This window comes from Anser brachyrhynchus (genome assembly GCF_964034855.1).
Source record: "Anser brachyrhynchus genome assembly, chromosome: 2".
Taxonomy (NCBI): Eukaryota; Metazoa; Chordata; class Aves; order Anseriformes; family Anatidae; genus Anser; species Anser brachyrhynchus.
In genome coordinates, this window is record NC_137695.1 from 146058493 (window position 1) to 146082234 (window position 23742).

The window sequence follows — 23742 nt, forward strand, 5'->3', positions numbered from 1 at the left end:
TTTTATTTTTATGTGATCTGGTAACAGTTAATAGAGGAAACATAATAGCAGCACACATCTTAGTAAATGCAATCTCACTGTCTATAACTTACCTGTGTGGTTTGGCATGTATATGTATATGCCAAAGGACTAACCTTATTTTCTGATGTAACCAAAAATGGTTTTCATGTCTTAAATAATATGATTCCTTTTGTTAAATAATGTTATAATTATTGGGGGGGGGGAGGTAGAAATGATTATCTAAATGTTTTTGTTTTTTTAAGTTAATACTTGAGTCCTACTATGTGCTTTATCTGCAGCTGATCTGCAAATATAAACCTTAACTTTCATCACACAAAGAGTGACAATAATTTACATTATATTGTAATAGAACAATGGATTAAAAGCTTTGGGAAGTACCACTGTTAACAGAATTTGGTCTATAAAGAAAAGTAAAATGGGTGAATTCTGTCCATTTGGCAGGGTTTCCTGTGTCACTGTAGTTACATTACTTAGCCACAGTGGCCACCCAACTCTCAATTCCCCTAACCAATATTTTTTTCAAGCTGCACTCTTCTAACACCATTTTCTTGGGGCGAGAGCAGGTTTTGGCTGCCAGCAGGAGCGCGTCACCAGTAGTGCCAGGCCGAGGCCTGTCTCCTTCCCAGTGTTCCCCTCGCTTTCTGCCTTCCCCTAACTGTTGCTATATGGTTCAGAAATCTCTCTTTACATCCCACCACAGAGATAACTCTTATTTGTGTGTTCCTGATTTTGATAAGCACTCCATATCTCCAAATGACACAATGGTATTATCAAGACAATTTCAGTTGGTTTACTTTCAACTAATCGTGAGTGATCTGTACATGCTGAGAACCCAAGACAATATCTTGACTTCTTCCAACAAGTACAATGAACAATTTTCTATTTTATAAGCACTTTCCTCTGAAATTTGCACTGTTCCCATTACTGACAAAATACAGCCCAGTATCTCCAACAGCAGTGTGATGAGACTGAGCCATTGTATTACCAAACATATAAGCTTCTACTATTTTTATTATTATGAAGCAGAATCTACATCTATTTTTAATGAAGAGGAGAAAATATGCAAACCAGATGTCTTGTCAGACAAACTGAGCAAAAGGAATGGAGATTTATACCCATGCACATCTTACCCCCTCCTCCCTTCTTTTCCACTTTGATGCCTTAATGCAGCTCTGCAGGTTCTTATCTTGACGCGCAAGACTAAAGAGTTAAGCAAATATAACTTCGTAAGGTCTCTACTTGCAGTGACAACTATGGGTGGATTACAAGCAAAGCCTGAATCAGGGCCCACCCATCACAGGGAGAGAAAGGGTCTTGCTGCAAGGAAGAGGGAAGGAAGAGGGAAGCCATCTTCCTAACAAAGTGCCCATCACTATACAAACAAACAACTCTACTGAACAAATCCTTGGATTGTAGGGTGATTTGTGACCAAGCCTATCAATAGAGTTATAAAGAACAGAGACTGAAGCCAGGGGGTCAAGCTAATCTAACCAAATAGAGAGAGACACACAAATATTTGATCTAAATTATACTGCTTTTTCCTTCCACCTCTGTTGGATTTGGTACTAAGTGAAGATGAAACTTAGTCATGTTAGTTAACGTACAGTTATGGGTCTGAAAATGCATTGAGCTACAAATGCTCAGTATCTCGAAATATGAGCATTAGATTTGTAATAAGCAGATATAGGCAAACATTAACCTATGAAGCAGAAAAGAAAAAAGAAAAAAAAAAAAAAAAGGCCCAGGGGATTCTTGCACCTCAGCTATTTTATCTGGTCATTGCATGAAGGGATCTTATCCTCTTTTCAGCCAAAAAGTGAATTTCCAGCATGCCTTCTGACTGGATCACCTTCTGCAGTCTTTCTGTAACTCAGACTTGCCTCCAGCACTCAGTAGTCTGCTTCTCCTAACCCGTAAATTGTAATGCAACTGTTTCCTGGGAGTTAGTCTCTTGGGTTCAACAAAGTATTTCAAACTTCTTTAGATGACAGAATCCCCAGCTGTCAACTTCTTCCAGTGAAGGGCTTTTATTAGGCTTGAAATTCCCTTCCACGAAGTCATGTACCAGAGTCTGACCTTGGCTCTGCTCGCTTCATTCTGTATCTTCTGCTTAGGGCCTCTGCCACTCACTCAGTCAACACGACGTGGTCTAGTGCCTTCATTTGTTTAACTTCTCACTATTAGATCTTTTTTTTTTTCTCCTGAGACAAAGATCTTTAATGAAACTTTCTATCCTTCTGTCCCTTCTTTCAAATGTCAAGGTTATCAGAAAAGCAGTTTCAGGTCTTGAGGTTGTGACGCTTTGTTATACACCAGAGTTAAACTCTTGGTTCCTGGTTCTGCAACCAGGTGACATTCATGTAGAAGTGAACCTGTCATAAAACAAATATCTCTAACCTAGCTTTTTGTAGATTTAATGCAAAGCCACAATGTTTCTGGAATAGTTACCCCTCTGGACCCGTTTTTCTCCCTCTCCATGGTGAATTAAGTCTCATATTGCCACATTTCTCAATTAACGTGACATTTTTAGCTTTGATAAATTTGCAACTAACTTCTTAATTTTTAATTAGATTATCATGTAAAAGTACTTAATGTATTTCTGTAAGTGACACCTATGCTGGCAGATTTAAAAAGTGTCTGTTACAAAGTCAAAGTTTAATTAGCTTTCGCTGCAAATAAAAGACATATTAACTTATAATTTGCTTAGAAAGCCATATTCTGCATGATCATTATTTTTCCAAAGGTGAAGCCACTAATTTTTTAATATGGGATTTTTTTCTCATTTACTTCATACAGAAGTCCCTTAACTCCTTATGCACACTGTAAATCACTTCTCATGCCTTTGACCTCATTACAATTCAAAGCCCTATATCCAATGTTAATGGAAAGAAAAATTTATACATAATTTCTAAAGCAAATTTCTCATGTGAGAGCCAATATTCATTGGAACACACTGGCCATCAGCTTATGGCCTATTTCATGTAGCAAATGATAGGCCAACTCTGAAGGAATGTGTTACAGTAGTAACAGAAAGCTTTGCATGTGCTTTTCTCAGTGTCATTTATTCTTTTTCTATATTAAGAAATAATGATTTAATTCATATAATTGTCATAGGTAGCCAGTGGGAAATGCGTGGAAGCATGGTACATCAATCCAAAAAAAGGATGTTTTTCCTATTTTCTATTTAATAAGGGAAATGACAGTGACAAAATGGAAATAGGATGTAGTAATTCTCTGGGAACAGACAGTTAGATGACATTGTAATACATACAATCTCTTAACTCTGCATTTATCACAGAATATATAACCATTTTCTTTTGGAAAAGTACAGATAAAACATGAAACTCATACTGCAATTTCAATGGCGTAAGTACAACTTTGTGTGAACTTAACTGTTCTGGATGTACCTAGCTACTTCGTGAACTAAGATTAAAATCAGGCCCACAGACATTTTAGTTTCTCTGCAGCTTTTCTAAAGCATAAAATGACCCAGAAACACAACTGCTCTCATCTATATGAAATTCATATATGCTGGTCTTCATCATCCATTCTTCTAACTTCACTCATCCTCCTAAATGGTAAGAATGTAATTTTAAATTCTGTCTTTGTATTTGCTGCAATAGAAATATTCACAATGAATTCTGATTCTGTCTCCTCTAAGAATTTCTACAAAGTTTAAGTGCTACAGAAAGATACAATTGGATCTCTACACTCACTTTAATAATGGACATATTATTTCATGTTTTAAAATCAATTTGAATATTCTGGATAAGATTTATTTTTTTGTAATAACTGAAGCACTATCTTTCCCCCGGCGTTACTGTATTGAATTCAGTGCTCTTCAAGGCAGAACTTCTTAACAGAGAAAAACATGAAGTAATGAAAAAGCCACAATAACACTCATAACAGCTCTCCTGCAATAAATGAGGACATCATTTACTAGATGCAGATGCCCCGGTGGGAAAACCATTCTGCCAGCTAACTTTACCTGTAAATGTCATAATCCACTACAAGTACCTTAAGAAGCAAACATTGATAAGACAAATGCAATTTGCATAAAAATAAAATCATTAAGAGAAAAAAAAAGTTAGAAAAACTGCAGTTCCAAAACTTTTGTACCATATAAATGACATTTTAATTAGCACAAGCATATATTCCATTGAACATCTGCATTCTTATTCATTTTTCTGCAGACTTCCTCTATGTACCTATGAGGTCAGGCTTTACATGAAAGGTACATTAATTATGATTAACAGATGACATAACAATGGTTGAGGGAGTGTCAAAGGATCTAATAAGTCAAGCAGTTGCTTATTATCATAAATAACACATTTTGCTGTTGTGCTTATGACACTAACAGATAGTGCTTATATCTCTAGTTATACTGTGTTAACCCTTTGTAACTACTGATGTTCTCTTACTAAAGTATGAGACCATTCGACAACCCCATAGCAGTGCTGTCCTAACTACAGAAGCTGCTTGATGGAAAAAATCATTCTAAAGAACCATCCAATGTACCTGAAGCATTCTTTCCAAAGTGTTTTAAAAACTAGCAAGCAATGGAAGCATCCATCTTATGAGACCAGCTACCTGGCCACACATAACTCTGACAGCCTTAGACAGGAAAACAAGATGGCATATTTTTTTAAATGGAAGCTGGTTTGCACCTCTAATGCAAAGCAAAGCAGCAGTGCAATTAAAGTTGGATCAAAGCTGCAGGTCCTGCTCTAAAAGCCTAGCCCAGAACCTGTGGGAAGCATGGATCAAAACGTCAATTTTAGTGAACAAAGTGATTAAACTCCTTAGGTCTCAGCGGTCTCTGAAAGTGAGTCTGCAGCAAGCAATATGGGAACAAGAAGAATTGTTTTTTTCCTAGTCTTGACACCTCACTAGCCCTAGAACTGGCAATTTTAATTCCCTCCAAAGGCACTGAAATCAGCACGCCACATTTAAAACTTCTGCAGTAGCACTGTATTTCCTGTTTTCTTCAATAATACACGGTGAGAAAAACATACTCTGTTTAAGCTCACATAATTCTTTACAATCCAACACATGACCCATAGTCAGCCATGAAGGAACTTTGCAACCTAACAACCTCAAATATTAGCACTTACATAATTTAGTTTTTCTGATAATTTGTTAAAAGTAAGTTTCTGAATATCATTTAGGAAAAGATTAAAAAAAAAAAAAAAACTTTCCGCTTCTTTATTATTTTAAAAGCTGTACTATTGTCTAAAGTTACCATTTTCTCACCTCTACAACATTAAGGGACCTAAAGCTGGCCCCAGTACCTGAAGAAAGCTCTCATCATCTCTCCAGCCCAAGTCTACTTGGCTGTTAGTATTTCATTGTTCAACAGCTCTGTTTAAATATATATATTTGTACATACCTGTTAAACGGACCAGAGATTATGCTAACAGCAATGCTGCAAACCTGCCTGACAAAAACTCATGGCAAATTCTGTCATTTGCCTCTGGAACAATTCTATTGGAAACTCGTGGATTTACTTAGTTTTAATAACCAGAACAAGACAAAATGAAACTGCCAAAGATTTTGAGTATTTTGCACACTAACATGGATTAACCTTCAAGGTTCTTATTACCATTTAGATAGATATTCCTAGCTGCTGTCTTAGGTCAGCAAGTATTCAAATCACTGAAACAGCTTTACATTACATGTGCCGCAGACAGATGCAGCGAAACATATTATTCCCTGGAAAAAAAAAAAAAAAGATTAAAACAAACACAGCACCATAACAGCAAAGGGAGTGTTTTCTTCTGTGGAAAAGGCTGCAAGCTGCTTAAGTCTTTCCTCATGTTTTGTACTCCTTTTAATCAGTATTTCTCTTGAATTGTCAAGTTTTCATTACCACGATGTAAATGTGAATGAAAGGGGTGCTTTTTAAAAGATTTTTCGAAGTTTTTGTTCTCCTTTTCTTGTTGCCTTTTTTTTTTTGATTTTTTTTTTCAGAAGTAAACCAGGGGTCCCAGTTAGTACCATCCACTGGTAGCGCTAATACTGTAATCAGATGACAAGCTTTGCTATCAAAGATCTTTACAACGGCTTCAATTCATCTGCAAGCACATCAGCTCAGTATTACACTCCCTAATTCACTACATTTGTCACATTCTCTCTCCCTAAGGGGCAGATATTGCACCATTCTTGGTCTGCTGAGCTCAAGAAACTACCTCTCAGCTTAGCTGCAATGCAAAAGCAGGTAAGTGAACCATTCTGCACAGCACAGTTAGATCTTCAGAGAGTCCAGCAGTTGTTTATTATTGTCGTTATTGTTATTATTATTATTATTATCAATGTAAGATTTCTGCTAAATACAACCTCATCACAACTTGAACACTGATAAACTGAAGTGTTTAGCAGATTTCTTACAAAAGGCTTCAAAACCGCAGAAGAGCCACACTTCAGAAGTAGGTAGTATAACCTACTGATTATAGATGAAAAGCAACAGCAAAATATATTCTGGCACTTGTATAATTTACCTCATTGCGAGGAAACATAAGTAACATGCAACTAAATATATGGAATTTCTAAGTCAAGCAGATGCGAAAGAGGTCAAATTTAAGATTAAAATCAAAATCTTCAGGGATAAATTTGCCCCTAAGTTATGCCATATTACTTATCCTTATTACAGTATTTAACCCACTGTTCAAGTTAATACCTGATTTCAAAATAAAAGTACAAATGCTTTTATCTCTGTGATATATGAAGTTTTGGTGGAATCCACTTCCAATTTCTAGTACTGAGTTAGAAGAGGGAATTAAAATACATAAAATACGTGTCTGAAAAAGTGATAGACCCTGTCACACTCAGCTATAACACTGTATGCAAGCCAAGGTCAGTCACGGAAACTGAATTACAAGGTCAACACAGAAACTGAAATACACCAGTTCTCTGACATAACCAAACCAAACCGCCATTGATCCGGAGTATTTTCCTTGGGGGTTTCATGATAAGCCATGGTTCACATAGTCATCTATGATGGTCATACTTATTTTCCACTTTCTTATATCCTCTTGTCTGGGACACTGATACTTATAGCAGTGTACTCTTGCCAAATGTAGTTCTAGTGTTGTTATTTTCATAACATACCAAAAAAGCATGTCTGTTTTGTCCCAAAGGATACCTTGTAGGCAACTGGGTCAAGAAGCAAAAATTATTTTGTGGTAATCCAGTGGCTACTGTTAGTAGCCAGAATTAAGAAATACTGCACTTTGAATGTGAATAAGGAAGATGAAGACCAAACTTGATTCAACTGCTAAAGATGCCAAGGAGGATCTTCTTAGGATTACACTGAGAGACGGATTAAGGCCACACTGAAGAGTCAAAATAAGGAGTAAATGCAGTTGCAGGAAGGAATGCTCTGATGTAAGGCATGTGACATAATTTTAGCTTCTTCAAACTAACAATAGCCCTTTTAGGACAGCAACCTACATAGGTGATCTGGGTTGCAAGGAGCCTTAAGAATGCACAATATTTTCAGACTAATCATATCTGAAGTGTTTTCCCCACACCCATGAGCAGTAAAATGTAAGAAACTTTTATTATTAAAATGGTTTTAGTAGGACAGAACTTTTCACTCACTACTAAATGTGACATTACTGTTGAACAAACAACTTAAGCTCTAAAGGCTACACAATTACAAGACGTTTAATACAAATAATACATTAATCCCATTTAAATGCAGAAGCTGGAATTAAAAATGTGTTTCAGTCATACTCCTTGCAAAGCAGGAACAGCAAGATGCCATTTACCATTATTTCCTTACAAATCATGGTCAAAGATATTAATGTTCTCTAATGAACCTCCTCGTGTATTGATAATACACGGGTTTCTCCCTTTATTGCACTGGCATTACATGCGTAATGCCAATTCTGCTAGCACTTTCAGGCTCCAGAATATCATTTATGCCAACCAACTGATCTCCTTTACAGTTTTCAGAAAAGAGTGAAAAAGTAAGTTGATACCGTAACTGAAAAAGGTCTATGTAGTGTTGAAGAGGCAGTGTCAAACACAAAAGACCTGAGACAAAGAGGAAGTCCTGGAAGGTCTGGGTGTTATTCATTCTGTGATAAAACCATGCTGGTGTTTCTTGTATTTAGAAGTCAGACGGGGAAATATTCCTAAATCTTGTATAGTACAAGTAGAAAACACAGAGGAATACCACGAGCAGCACTAGCATTCTGTCTTATGTACTTGTTATTCTATCTTATGCACTGTTTCTTAGCTGTGCAGCCTCTGAACTGTATATATTTGCCTTTTTCAGCAAAATTAAATACGAAAAATATCCCAAACACAAAAATCTGAGAAAGCAAAGACAGAAAGAGAAAAAGACAGAAAGACAGAAAGAACAAGAGAAAAGAGAGAGAAAGGCAACAAGGCATCTGCAAAACAATCACGTAGAGACTATGTAAATCCCTATTAATAACCAAGCCAACACAGAAAGCACCATCTAACTGCTAGAAACAAATAAATGTACCTGGGATGTGAGTCAGTCTGTGTCATGCAGGCACTTATCCCTTATTATTTGATTTGTAGTAGCAAGTAATGAAGCCAAGTATGCATTTAGACAGCTTGAAGCAGATGAACAGCATACTCTGGAAAACAAGTTAATGGCAGAGGCAGGTATATCTGCATAACTCAATAGTCAAAATAGCCTCAACAATTACAGATAGTTACAGATGCAGCATTTTCACATTTGGATCCTGTACATGTACATATGTACTAATACTTATGTTGATCCTATGCGTAGATTCTTTTTTTTTTTTTTTATGTTGCTGAACATCATTAGGGCAAATCCACCTTTTCTCACTGCCAGTGCATGGCCACTGCCCACAGCAAAACTAATGCAGCTCAAACCATGCACGGGAGACACTGGTAATTTAACTACACAGCCCAATCACACTTCTCCTCATCGCAGCAGATCAGGGGAAGGAAATGAGGACAGACCAGTCTTATGACTTTAATGTCTCCTGTAGAATAAGATAGTGTTCTCACATCACAGCTTAGCAAAGCCAGTGTCCAAAATCACATGAAACCCTCATCACACTTCAGACTAGGTGGAGGAGTCTGAGAAGCAAGCCTTTGTGGCTATAGGATGGAAAGGTCCTGGCTGCTCTTTGCCTTGGACTGGGAAGTTTTATGGAAGGCTCCAGCTGGCAGGATAACCATGAGATTCAAGTCTGTACTGAGTCTCATTCTTGGACCCTGAGTGCCCAGCTCGGTCAATAGAGGTTTGAACAACGAAGTGGTAAAAAAAATGCAGCTACAGAAGAAACCGGCAATTAGGTACCAGTCAGAACAGGAAGCATCAGCAGTAACTGGAAGTTCAAATTCCTGCTGGTATAAAATGAAACAGATCATAAATTCAAGAGCAAAAAAATGACTAAAAATCAATAAATTCAGTTAAGCACTACTTTTTACATACATTACTGTAACCATTCAATACAATCTTAGAGAGTCACATACTGATCTCCGTGGCTTACAGCTATAATTAACCTTATTAATAAGTAAGAATAAACAAATTGCCTAAATCCAGATGTTTTTAAAATTGCTTATAGACACCAATAATTTCATATCTCCTGAAGCAACTTCACAGAAGATCTTTAATTATCTCTCTTGAAGTCAAGTTTGGAAGCAGGAGGGGAAAAGAAACGTGTTCTGTATACATTTTCTGAAAATTTAAGCAAAAAAATGGTTTTTGCAGAAGCACGTTTTTCCTTCTGTGCTACTACTCCTCTGGTGGTATCTCCATGACACTTCCAAGCTACCAAATCCCTTATTCCAGGTAGAGAGGCCGTCTCCAGGAGAGTAAGGATTTTCTAGCAGCCTCCTGCTGCATTACAAACAGCATCTGTGCAATAACCCTTTTTCATGTTTGTGTTCGCTGCTTTGCACCATTGCTGGGGCTGTGCTGACTGCGCAGCCAGATGATGTGCTCCACTCCAGGACCACAGAGGTGAAAAAACTCTTGGTTCCAGGTTCTCAAAGTGCTTCTCCAGCTCTGGAGTGCAGATGGATCCCAGAAGTTGTCCCCGCTACCCCACCTAACCCAGACAGATGAACAGGACAGTAAAAACCATGCTCCCTCCCTGAGTTGCTTCCACCGGGGCTGCTGCTGAAACTGTGATTATATTCAAATGTCTCACACCTTACTTTGAAGTGCACATCCTTTGGTGTCTCTTGCACTTTCCAAGACTGTATTATAGTAGAAGGAGCCAAGTGTCTACACTGCCTATTTACCAGAGGGATGTCACATTGTTTCTATTAATAATATATTAAACAATCTAGTGCTGAATGTTTTTGAAAAGCCAAGAGCTCTACTTGTTTGTGTCAGTTTATTATTTCAGAAACAGGAGTTGCTACACAAACAATTTCACATAGCTCAAAAGGAAGACAATACAGTGCATAAAGTACAAAAAGAGAGGAGTAATAAAAGTTCTGTTAGTTGCTAGTACGTGCCATTGACCTGCTGTCTGTGTAAATATGGATGACCATGTTTTAGAAGCTGGGTTTGCTTTTGGATTCTTCCATTTGGTCGCAACATTTACAGTTTAAGGATCGTTTTTCGAAGAGACTGAACATCCTGAACTACACTTGAAGCTAGTAGGAGCTCTAAACTCTCACCTTTCCAGAAAATTGAACCAAACTGAAAATAAAGGGGAGAGAAAAGTGCTCCCAAGAGCAAAAGCCACAGGTTAAAAAAAAATCTCAGCCATCGGCCGTTTCCTTATTTTGAAGCTGAGATCCCATCTGTCCAGTTTTGCTAGGTTGTTGAGGCTCCTGGATGGGATATTCACTACCAAGACAGAATATAAACATGGACCATCAAATTGGACTGTGCTCTGTTTATTTCTCTCCTGTGAGTCAGTGCTAGAGATGTTGCAAGGAAGCGTTCAGCTCCCAGCACCTCCTGAGCAGCAGCTGGGAAACAGCAAAGGAACTCTGTATTCTCGCTCTTAATGCAATCGTATCAAAATGTGTTAAGTGATTTCTTCCACCCCTGTCCCCAGTGCTGTTTCTCACTGTCCCAAGGAATCACAGATGGCAGACCAGAAAGTGCAGTCTGGTCATGTAGCCCATCCTGTCGCAGCAACGCAGCCTTTTCCTCTACAGTAACTTCCTTACGGTATTTGCAGTCAAGTCCACTTTTAAATACCTTTAGTTATTCCTTTGTGAAAGTGAAAAGTAAAAACAATTCTGTTACTTACACGTAGAAATATTTCTGCTATATTTATTTATGACATGCCCTTGTAGTAGACATCAGAAAAATAAAGAGGAGGAAATGGGTTCTGAAAGCGTTTGGGACAGTTTTATAGAATATTATTGCAATTAATTCTCATAAAATCCATCTGCTGCACCGAGGGCTTGTGTTACCAGGAAACCATTTATAAAGGGTTCAGAGGGAGAAAGAAATTATAATATCGCTTTCCTCTCTTTCTCACACTTCTCAACCTGCCTTTCACAAAAAATATTAGAAGAAAAAAACAGTTATATGAGCTTTTCCATGCAACCAGCTTACCACGGGTTTTATGTGAAGTATTGTGCAGATTTAGAGGAAATGCTAGATAGTGCTGAACCAAAATTCATTTTTCCATCTGAATGACACAACACTCAATCCTATGCCTCCTATAGCTTGCCATAACAGAAGTCACAAGTGTCACAAAAAAATTACCTGCAATTCTACAGATCAGACTTAAAGGTCATCTTTAAATCACTGTTATTTGTATTTCTGGATGCCCACTGTTTTAATGACAAATATGCAAGGCAGCTTACTGCTGAACCTCGTTCAGTTTTTTCTGTTAAAACAGTATTGATGCAGAAGTGAGAGAAAGCAGGACTCGCATTCATGTATTATTGTCACAAAGAAGAGATGTGTTAGCAAAGCAGAAAAAAATGTTAATAAGAGAATCAAGTATTACGTAACACACCTGAAATGTGCTGAAGTGTCAGAAATAAACAGATAGGAAAGCATACTCAGACCTGCAAATTAATTCTTATTAAATACTAAACAAATATTTAGTAAAGGCAGAATTATGGCAATTTTAGTATATTCAAATAGGAGTTATTTAAATTTCTAAGCATTAAAACGTTTAATAAATATAGGAAAAGGTGGTTTTAATATTTTATCTTAAAATATTTCTCGTAAGTCTGAAGGGTTTTCTTACCAGAAATGAAAAACTGACCACTGAAATCTCATTAAAGAAACCTCATAGTGAGCTGAATGAGAACATTCTTAAGTTACATAGTCATGAAAATTCAGATTTCTAACCACTTTTTATAAAATTCAAATTAGCCAAAGCTTCTGAGATGCTGAAGACCTTGCATATGTCTCTGAATTTACGTGCAAAAATCAAAACAATTAGATCTAATTACAGCCAAAAGAATCTTCTACATTTGCAGGAAAATCAGAGCTACCTTATCATACCCCCTTCCTACTGAAACCTGGCCAGAAAAAACAATACCAGTAACATTCCTTACTGGTCAGTCCAGGCAGGTTTCCATCATCTGGGCAAAGTCAGTAACTTGGTGCTAAATTTATTAGCATCCAACCTTACATTAAACAGCACGAAGCAAAGAATGAAATCATTGTTTAGTGGAACCGTGACTCCTCCAAAAAGGCAGAGTGAAACCAGGCAACCTGTTAGCAGTTTATATCACGGGGATCAAACAGCACCATGATTTCTGACTGCCTTAGCTGAGCTCTTGCAACTGCCTCCAGCCAGTGGAAAGAGCTTCACATCCTCCTGTTTTGCAACATCTGAAGTCACTGTAAGAATTAAGAAGTGGACATCAAGATAAACAAAATACAGCCTGATCTGACAAAAAAGATCAGAGAAATGATGAAATACTGACCAAAATGTCAGCAAAGAACATAGGTGCTTGCCAACATGACTAATAGGAAAGTTAAAGATTAGGAAGACTACACAGCAGATTTTTTTATTTTATTTTGATTTTTATTACCTCTCCAAATCTAAAAAGAATAACTTTTGTGTATGTCCCTTGCATTTCAGACCCTCTAGGGCCATTTTGGGATGTACCATTGCAGACAGTATGTCTGGCAGGAACACATCTGTGACCAGGTGCCCATTAAATCATTTCCTGAGCTGTTTTAGACCTCTTCTGAGGGCAGTTTGGTAGCATGCCAATTTTGGTCTAAAATCTGCAAAGAACCCCTGATTAATTGGGCTTTTGCTGTTTCACTGTTATATACTCTTTTCACATTCTTACGGGACTCCTTGTGTGGCTTCACTGGCAACTGCAATAAATTCACCCTTGTGTCTGTATATTTTTTAAATTAAACAAAGTAACTAATGAACTGGAAAAATGCTGTTTCAGTAGTGAAACAATGCATTGATTCCTACTGGCAATAATTTTCTGGTTTCACTATCTTTATCTGATGTACTACCTCAACATCCCTTTAAGCAACAGGAGTCTCACAAATTCAACGTTAAATTTCATTAACATTTATGATTTCCTCTTTACTTTTCATCAAGTAAGATCTTGCTCTTTTTCTTCCGCTGCACCTAAATCACATTTTTAATATAGGCAGCTGGCTAAATAAGAGGATACTGCATACTCAGTACGCTCCCTTGGAGTAAAGCAATCAGATACGCACTCAGAAATGTATTTTAGGTCTCTGCTACAATGCAAAGCGTGGGTAGTGTCAGCAGGGCTCATGCTGACCTAACTGGGAAAGCTTTAAATCTGCAGGATGGAGAACCATGGCCTGAGAAAGGTGGCTGCAGCACGAGAGGCTGCACCGAGGAGGAGCGAGCCTGCCTGCAGCTCCTGGTGCTTACCTGGCACAGCCACCCCCATCCAGACCCAGCGAGAGTGATGCTGCTCAGGGCTACACGGAGGGTTGTGCGCAGGGACACCTGAGATGCTGTCACACCTAAACTCGCCATTTAGAAAACGCTGTTACCTTGTGCTTTTGAAAATCTACCCTTTAGATCCCATTTTATCTGTCAAAAACCTGACATTTGCTTTCATTTAAGACAGATGTATCAGATATACTCGCTGGCCAGCAATTAGTGAGTAACTGAAGAAAGAGCTGTTGGGCATCTCAGAAAGAGAGAACCTGACTTCTAACCTCAAGGGAGAGGGACGCCAGAAAACTGATAGCAACCCACGTATCCAGTCTCCTGCAATCAAGGTATTTTTATACATCACCAAGAAGTGACTGTAAAGGCCTGGTGAATGTCACTGTGCCTCCAGATTGAGCCAGAAGGACTCAAGGGGAAAAGGTACGTGAGCTGATGGCTTTAGCTCCCACGTGTGACAACAATGCCATGGTGGCATGACCGAGCAGTCCTCTGAGATCTGTCACGCCAGTGATGGTTAGTGAACGTCTGAAGTATCGGTTGATGTGATGCTTGCAACCAGGCTTTATTCAGGGGTCTGGAGGCAAGACAAAACAATCTTTCTGAGCACGAATACCTTCAGAAGCCCGGATCCGCATTGCAACTTTACGAGTCCCGCTGATCTGAAGCTTAAAAGCGGTTCTGGGATGAAGATGAAGGAGTTCACCCTGTCCTCACAGCAGAGCTCTGCTCTCAAACCAGGGCTGCCAGGAGTTATATATACACCCCCTGCGCAGTCCAAAGCCATATACTATATATTCCACTGAGGACAATGCACTGCTTTCCCAGGAATTTATCAGGTACTCTGCTCTCAGCTGCCTGTTAATCTCACTGAGTCGCAAAAACGCCAGCGACAAAGAGCAGGAGGAGGGGTGTAACGCTGAAGGTATCCCGTTACGAGGAACAACTTGCAAACCCAGGCTGCCTCTGAGAGGTACGTGGTGCCCGAGACCAGGAGTGCATCGCTGTCTCACCCTGGGCACAGCCACACGCACACGGACGCGAACTCCTTAACCCTGGAAGTCACATCGCAGAAGAGAGGGGGAAGTACTCCTGCGGTCTATCCGAAGTTAACTTCCAACCACAAAATGCTTCAATAACAGCGTGCTAAATATTTCTAATTACTCTGAGCAGCTTTCTGTCTGACCGGCCTTGCTGAGCTTCTGTAGCTACAGAATGAGTTTAGCATCACATAAAAGGAAACCAGCAGTAGCCTAACAAGCATGGCTTCCATTTACATGATTAAAAAGATTCAGAGTTGGCTCCTATACATCTGCCTAGTTCTGTCAAGGCAAACGGAGCTCTGACTGTTTACACTACTAAGGGACTGCTCTCAATCAAAATTTAACAAAAGGGTGAAAACAAAATCAGGGTTATCTCTACTAGCTTTAGAAAAGGGGAGCAGTCCTTTCTTCTCCTAACACCTTCCAGGAAAGAGCAAAATCCAGGAAGAATAAAATGGCAATATCACAAGAAATAAGAAATTAGTCCTATCAGAAAAATATATGCCAGTCATGATGGGGAAAAAAAAGGAAAGTAAACTGTTATACTGGTAAGAATTGTTTGGTTTTTGGCAAGTGACAAATGTGACCAATCTGTTACTTCCAGAGTATGTTAAAGAGTAGCAATCCAAATGACACTGAGGATATGAATACAATACTGTAGACATCCACATAAAAATATATAGTTTCATACACATATTAAAAAAAACATTGTAAGTATCATTGTAGGTGTGCTCCTCATTTTCAAATGCATTTTGTGTTTTCCTACAGGCGCTCCTACAAACTCATGTCCATCAATGGAAAAGCTTCTACTGACTTCAAGGGACTTTGGAAGAGACTCTGAGAAGCTACTGCAAAGCAGAGTTCTCAGCCAGCTTCCCTGTCCAGTATTTTTTTTTCTCATTAAACTCATAATTCAGTTAATATCTGTTTTCATCCATGGATCTGATCTTATCAACAACTATTCTGTCCAAGCATGGGGACTACATTAGCTCTCTTTATCAAACTGCAATGAAAGGAAACTTTTCCACCCTTGGGCATTTTTTCACTCTTGCAGATATGTCTGTGTTCCTTTATCTGGTCCTTTTTTGCATTCACTGTAAATCGAAAACTCTCCAGAGGAACTTCCTGGATTCTCGGTTATTGAATAAGGCTAATCAAGTTCCCAGAGAACAATCTTGCTTTTTATGTCTATCCACATCCGCAGTCTCTTCATCAAAACAGTCCTATTCAAGGTTCTTAAGGGCTCTTCAACAAAAATATTTTAGATCTTCAAAACAAAAGTTTCCTAGTGCCAGGTTCACCAGTCTCTTAACTTTGCTTTAACTCACTTTTTACATAGTACAATAACACCACACTATAAGATACCGTACTTAGTGCTTCAACACGCTGCTTTCAGATCCAAACAAAGACTGCAGTTCTCTTTGATTACATTAACTTTTTTTAATCCAAAAGGTTTTTGGTGAAGCATATGTTCTGCATCATTAAAATCAGATATTCTGGCTTTGATCTTTAAGTTCTCTCAGTTGACTGCTTCTCCAAACTACAAACTATTCCAGCTTTTGAAGTTATCTCCTTGCTCTGTACAGAAAACCTGAACCTTCAGCCAGATTTGATAGGGTTACAAGATAATAAACATATACCATTGTATTTACTTTTTAGATATTAAGCTTTGCTCTGGGAAAAAAAAAAATACAACTTTGCCTGAAAAAGCTTAAATACAGTAACTGTAAAACACAGAGAATATTCTTTACATATCATTAAATACTCAGGTTTGTAAGTAAATCGAGGAACATTTTCTTTGACTGAACACTATCTTTTAAACTCAGTATTTATCAAAGTAACTTTTTTTTTCCCCCACAAAGTCAGCTAGGAGCTTGGACATATGGAGATAGGAAGCTTGTGGATTTAGAACAGTGGAAATGGCATACACTGACTGTAAGCAGCCAGCCAGTCATACAAACAAGCTTCTCCACAGTGCAAAAAGCCGGAGAATCAATTGCAGAAGTGGAGGTGTGACATGACAGCAAGATTAATTAAAGTAGGGATAGCTGAAAATGGCCACGAATGCTGTTTGTCAGTGGACTTCAAGGGGCACTAAGTAGCTTCCAAAAGCAGTGGGACTAATGCTCCCATGACACATCTCAGGGATTCTGGAAGACCAGACAACTAAGTCCAACCTGGAGATGTGGGCACGTGAAGCCTCCAAGCTCCCAAGCCCATTCACCAGTCTAAAAGCTTTGGTTGAAATTATTTGGTTCTCTCTTTTACAACAACTAATAACACAAGCAAATATTCAACCAGATGTAAGAAATCCTAGTTAAAATGAGAGTAAAAGGAAAAAGTCATGATGGAATTAGTAACAGTGATTGAAAAAGACAGTAGCTGTGATTTGCTGGAGAAAGAGGGCCACTCAATTAGTTCCTTGTTAAATTTTAACATGATACTGGAAGTGAAGGAGGCGAGATTGGGTTTGTTTATCAAATATGCAAGCCATAGATAGGGAACAAGTACAAATTCATGAAGTGGAATAAAAGCACAAATGCTTCTGATTAAATAAAGTAATTCAACATTAAGTTTTATCAAATAGTATCTTATAAATTTGACATTTGTCAAGAATAAAAGATCAAATAAGTTCATTCCCTACTAAGTACTATTCTGTGTGTGTAAGAACGACTATTTCTGTGTGTCTGTAAATAAAAAAAACTACACATTCTATTTTAATTTGGAAAGTTATTTTCATTTCAAGCATTCTCTGCATGGGGCAAATGACTTCTGAAGATGAAAACATTTCCCACACATGCTTCACATCATGTAACAAGAGAAAGATCACTCCCAAATTCAATCTCTCATTCATGCCTTCCCACCCCCCCTCTTTTTTTCCTCTTTTTTTTTCCCTTAAAAAAAAAAAAAGAAGAAGAAGAAAGAAGAAAAAAAAAAAAGAAAAAAAAAAAGAGAGAGATGTGCTTGGCAAATCAACAACAGAAATATTTCAGAAACTGTCCAAACCATACAATCCCAAACTAATTCGGACCGAATCACATGAAAAGACAAAAGACATCTTGGGAAGAAAAGTCATTTCTGTATGCCACCTTTTTCCAATTACTTCCCAGTAACAATTTAATGAGAGCTGTAAAATACAGTGTGTATCTACGAGTACATGATTGTAGTACTGAGTGCTTCTGAAACTCAGGTATCCAAATTAACAGGTTTTCTATAACGTCTGTTCATGCAAATACTTTAGCATACGAATAACTGTATTTAAATGAGTAGTTCCTCTGAAGTTTATGGCTCTGATTCTAAAATTATATCTGATGGTCCTAATCCGGCAGATGTTTAATAACTCAGACCCATTACAACTGATGAAATTCTAAACTCAAATAATTTCAGTAGAGTTTAATTGCAGAAACATTTAGTACAATAAAAGAAAATTACATAAGTTTAATTCCCATTTTTCTTGTCTATAATTATATTTCCATTATATACTTCCTAGATTAAGCTAAATCTATACTATCTAATAAACATAATTATATGAAATGTTCATATAATAGGCTAAAGAAAGTAACAATTAAAAGCCCATAATTTAGTTACTCTGCGTAACTCATCATTCTCAGAGAATGAAATATTGAATTAATTTATTTACCTTCAACCAAGTACCGACAAGCATTCTTCTAGAGATAGATTATATTTTATTTCTAAGTATTTGTTTCTCTTGCTACTTACTTCCATTTTCTTAGAAATTCTAGGCCATATATATATATATATGTATGTATGTGTATACATATATATATGTATGTATATATATATATACACATTTGATATATATATATATTTGCATCTCGTCCTGGAACCTTTTTGTTGATCACAATAGACTTAAAGTGTCATTAAATAATTAACAAATGTTATTAACATGTTACTTCTTGCACTTGGTAGAAATCTAGAGATATTATGTAATACTACAATATCTAAACATTTTACTTACCTGGATTATGTATATGTGAATCTTTATTATATTTTTGCCCCATTTCCCAGTACTACAGAAGTTAACTCTGCTTTCTGAAATTTTAAAATCAAACTTCTCTGAATAGGGTATTTCTTGTCTGCATATGTTGCAATGTTGCTATCCTCACCAAGAAAATGTACATGCATACTTTGTTCTGGTAATGTCTTGTCTTGCCTACACTAATCTTAAAACAGTAGGGAAAATTTATATTTAACTAGGCAATAATGATGTATCCTTGTAGATACTGGAGGAATTGTTTAGATGGTATCTGCACATAGATAAGAAGGAACCAGAAGAGTGATCTTGGAAGAGTGTGTTTTGGGGGCAGTCTGCCTACAGGTCAGAAGAATAAATTAATTCTTGTCTTTGTAGGCTTTCCAGCACAACATCCTACTATTCTGCACTTTGGAGGAGGAGCAACTTTTATCCAATTATAAAGTTTCCCTGGTTCTCAAAGATGAATGCTATAAAATTAAAGGAAAACTGGAATGTGTGGCTGAGCCAGCGGCTATTGAAACCCCATGGAACACATTCCTTCGCCTTCAATGGGCTCTGCACTGGAGCCTGCGTGTACAGTGCTCCTTACAAACTGCATACATTAGCTGATCATTTGTTCTCAGCTTATTCTTAATCCTATTTTACAAAGCTAATGTTCATCTTCTAATGACAATCTAATTGCTTGGTGCCATGTTTACTAGTGGGAATGAACCACAAGCCATGTCGCTGTAAGCTCCAGGGAGCATTCCAGTGATTGGGAGGTTAAAAACTCCCTATCTGCAGAAAGGGAAAACTCATTTCTTAACTCTCTGGTACAAATTATTTCCAGGTGCTGATAATTATCACTCATGGAGTTTGATATTCCGGACTCTACATCTAAATTTATACTTGACAAGTTAAACTTTTCATCATGTGCAGCAGCCTCCTAAAGGCTGAGGAGGACAGACTGCTGATGGTTGAAACCAATTCCACTTAAAATAGCAACACTTAATTACAAGCCTTGTTGTTTATTTCTTTTCAAAGTATTTCAAATATATCTTTTTCCCCAAGGGAAATAATATTGTATATTATTAAACAGATAAGTATTATTGCATCTGCTCATGAACATGAATTGTGAATAGCCAGATAATTATTTGGGAAGCCTTGGAAAGGCCTCAGAAAAAAAATCCATCAAAAGCAAATGTACAGACTTCATGCAATTATCTTACAGTGCACACATGCTACGTAGACATGCAGAAGACACATCAGTGTTCATGTTAACATAGACATGACACACAAAAGCAACAGATTCAAGCCCATGATGTTTAAATGCATGTTGTTTTTTTAAAAATACATACACATGTGCTTGTGCTTACGTATTCACATGCTTCTGTCACTAATAAGACAAAAAGTTATTTAAATAAATAAGTAGTAGGGTACAGCAAGCACAAATTCAAAGGAATTCATGGAAGAAGTACCTATAGCCACATTAGTATTTCTTATGTTTACGTTGCCAGTTTTAACCCACTCTATGTCTATCCATAACCTTTTACGAATCTGCTTTTTGACCATCTGGCATGCTGCAAATCTGATTAGTCAGTTAGTTCTGAAGCAATTCTTATGTAAGTTCATTTAAAAAGGTGAGCCAAGAGACTCTCTTAAAGTGAACATTTAGTGAACACCATAAACATAAGTGGATCCCATTGCAAATATCAAAATTATAAATTCGTTGCACTAACTGTATCATCATCCTCACTCTGGCTGCAAAATTAAATCTCCTGAAACACTAGAAAAGATCAACATCATGATCCAATGGGGCAGGGTTGTTTTAGTGAGCATGCCTTAAATTGGGAAGGTGTCTTTTTGCGCTAAAGACTGCATTACGGGAGGGAGAAGATACAAGTTGTTTCCCCAACAACAAACACCTGCAGATTCTCAGTACCTGCAACGCTCCTAATGGTTAAATTAATAGTGGCAGGACTTGAAATCGAGTCCACTTGATCTTAGGGTCTCGCAGATTAAAGTATTAGTCCGCTGAACCATGTTACTAGACTTCACTTTAATCTATTAGATACTTCCTTGTCTTTGTTCAATAAGCATGGTAGGAAAGAAAACCAAAACGGTAGAAACCTTGGAACAGTGACAAGCAAACCTGCCGAAATTTCAAGAGACAGCCTAGTCAAAGGAAAATAACTACTAAACACTGATTGTCTGCAAATTATGCTACATTGGGTTGTGCTAGGCCAGTTCCTCAGCTTGTATAAATTAGCAAGCCTCCAAGGCCATGGCAATTTTCATTGAACATAATGTTATATAAAAAAAAAAAAAAGACCAAAAAAGGCATCTTTGCTTAAATGCAAAACTACAGCATAAATTTAATAGTCCACAAATCCCAAACCAGAAGCCTGATATAATATACAAACAAAGGTGCAGAACATTGGGGTTGATCACCTTGCAAAATGCAAGTGAATCATAAAAGAAGTCAGGGATACCAAAAGAAGCACATGCAACAGAAGAAATTTAAGCCAGAAATAGCCAGAAGCTTATTTCCTTCATGATTCACAGAGCATATTGCAAATCTGCAGTGAGTTGGCATAAATTTGTCAATTTAAGCTCTAGTAGGAAATGTCTGATAGTAGGAGATCATCCTTAAGAGGACAGAAGTAGAATAAGCTAATATGAAGGGCAGGACGAGAAAGACAGCAGAAAGAGCTGCTATCAGCTTGGTCTCTGTTAATATCCTTTCAAAATTACCTTCTTTTTTTCTCTCTCTCACTCCCTGCACCACCACATACCCTCTTATCCCTGCTGCCTGGTCCCTGCACCAGCACAATCAATGCAAGCAGGTGACACCCTCACTGCTGCGCCTGGGTGTTTGCAGGAAACAAAGCCACGCTAGAGTAACTTGCCATTTCTTTCCCATTGTATAAAACATTAAATCTGAAATTGCAAAGGAGTTAAACAATGCCTTGCAGCACATTAAATCACTATGGTTAATCATCTCCAACATTTTTTGCAAGTTCACCCAGTGCTTTAAAAGGCACTGGGTGAATACTTCTGATAACAGGATCTTTAAGTTTTACTTGTATTCTTGTATTTTTATTTTTTTTTTTAACATGACCACATTCCAGCACCATTTCTTAAGATATTCTTAACACAATTTAGCAAAAGCTCCGTAATCCAATACTTATGAAATGAGCTGTCAGGCATAAAGTATGCCAGAATCTCTTAAGTCCACACACAGCAGGACACAAAACTAGTAGCAACTGTACTGAATTACAACCAATGGGAGAAGTCACAGGTCACCGAAGCCACACAGAGTCCTGCTATAGCCAACAATGAAACTTAATGTACTTTCCATGTCCAGAACCATCCGCTATAGAGCTTCTGTAAAACAGATTAATGATAATAGCGGCAGAAACTAGAAAAGAAATGCAAGAAATGGAAGCCCAGCCAATATTCCATTTGTAATTTGTCACACTATCGCACAATGGGACTTCAGCATGAATGTGTTGCCCATTTACAATTCAAATAAGCTTCCTTGAATTTTTAAAAGAATGGACTGTACACATCAGTCAGGATGACATAAAAATGCCCTGTCAGGTTAATTTTAAATGCACGTTTTATTTGCTACTGTTAACTAATCACTATCATTATTTGTGATTTTTAAAAGAGGCAGCCATTATTAAATAAAATGAAACTCCTGATCCCTAACTGGAACACAACTTGTTTCTGTAACCAAGCTGTATTACCTGATTTAAAATATTTTGACTCTACACTAACTAGTTGGATGGTAATTTTTTTTGGGTTTTTTTTTGGCGCAACGCAAAAGATCAAGGTATTACCAGAGAAAGGAGCACATTTGGTTAGGGCCTGACATCACATCTATTAAAAGCAATGTAAATTTTTTTCATTTACTTCAAAAGCCTATTGATCAGGCCGGCATTAGTCAAAAAGAAAAGGTTTCTTTTCTGAAAGCATTGTTTACCTATAGCTGATGAAATTCCTCCTTGCCGGGGAATTCAGCAGATGGACTATCAGAGGGATGCATTTGGTCTATTGCTCACTAGCCATTGTTTCTGTCCAAAGGTGGAGTGCTTTGATGATGCAACACATAAAGCCCACGCTGCTTCTATGTTCTATTAAAAGGAAAGCCATTAAGACAGTAGTTAAGTGGTCAAGGCCTAAAATTAGACTTGCCACAAATGCCAGCGGTAGGAAATATTCTTAGTATTTACAATATAGCTCCATAAAACAAAAGTCACACTGAGTTTTGGAAAAAAAGCGAAAAGTCATAAAGCCAATAAATCAGTTATGTACCTGAATGCATACCTAACTGCAACCACAAGAAGTCAGTGGCTGTAGCCACTTGCTTGCAGCTAGCATCTGTACATACCGCTCTATCAGCTCAGGGTTTATCTTCGTAGGATTTTGTTAGTGGAAGCATTTTACTGTTTTGAGTTGTGCTGGATCAGGGCTGGTAAGACTTAAAGCTACAAAGGAAAATTTGTGGGGTACTCTACCTCAAAACTGTAAAAATTCAAACTGGATTTGAATCACTTTGAAATACATCCTGAAGCTCCAGACATACTTCATTTTTTCCTGTAGTAGATGAAAATAGCTCAAAAAGTACAACTTCCCTCCTTGACGTACGGACCTCTCAGCATCCTGTTCCCTACCCTCCACAGTCTGCTGTCCCCCAGCAATGACCATTGGATGCTGGAGCGGTGCCACACGTGGCTCACCAACATGATCTGCCTTCAGAATAGGCAAAGGATTGCTGTTGGGAGGCAGAAAGGAAGAGGCAGATTAGGGGGAGGTTTATTTTTCACCCAGATCATTTCAGGGATCCGATTCACAA

At 37.7% G+C, this 23742-nt stretch overlaps 1 protein-coding gene and 1 long non-coding RNA gene across 7 annotated transcripts in view; both read right to left on the minus strand.

Annotated features, from left to right (window-relative positions):
* The window catches only part of TRPS1 (transcriptional repressor GATA binding 1), a 213999-nt gene that overhangs the window by 82724 nt on the left and 107533 nt on the right, over window positions 1-23742 (minus strand). The gene's annotated exons all lie outside the window — the stretch shown is intronic.
* The window catches only part of LOC308188711, a 67641-nt gene continuing 43899 nt past the window's right edge, over window positions 1-23742 (minus strand). The window contains exon 2 of the long non-coding RNA XR_013945709.1: window positions 1-23742. This exon is cut by the window's right edge and continues 22549 nt beyond it. This is a non-coding gene — a long non-coding RNA (uncharacterized lncRNA).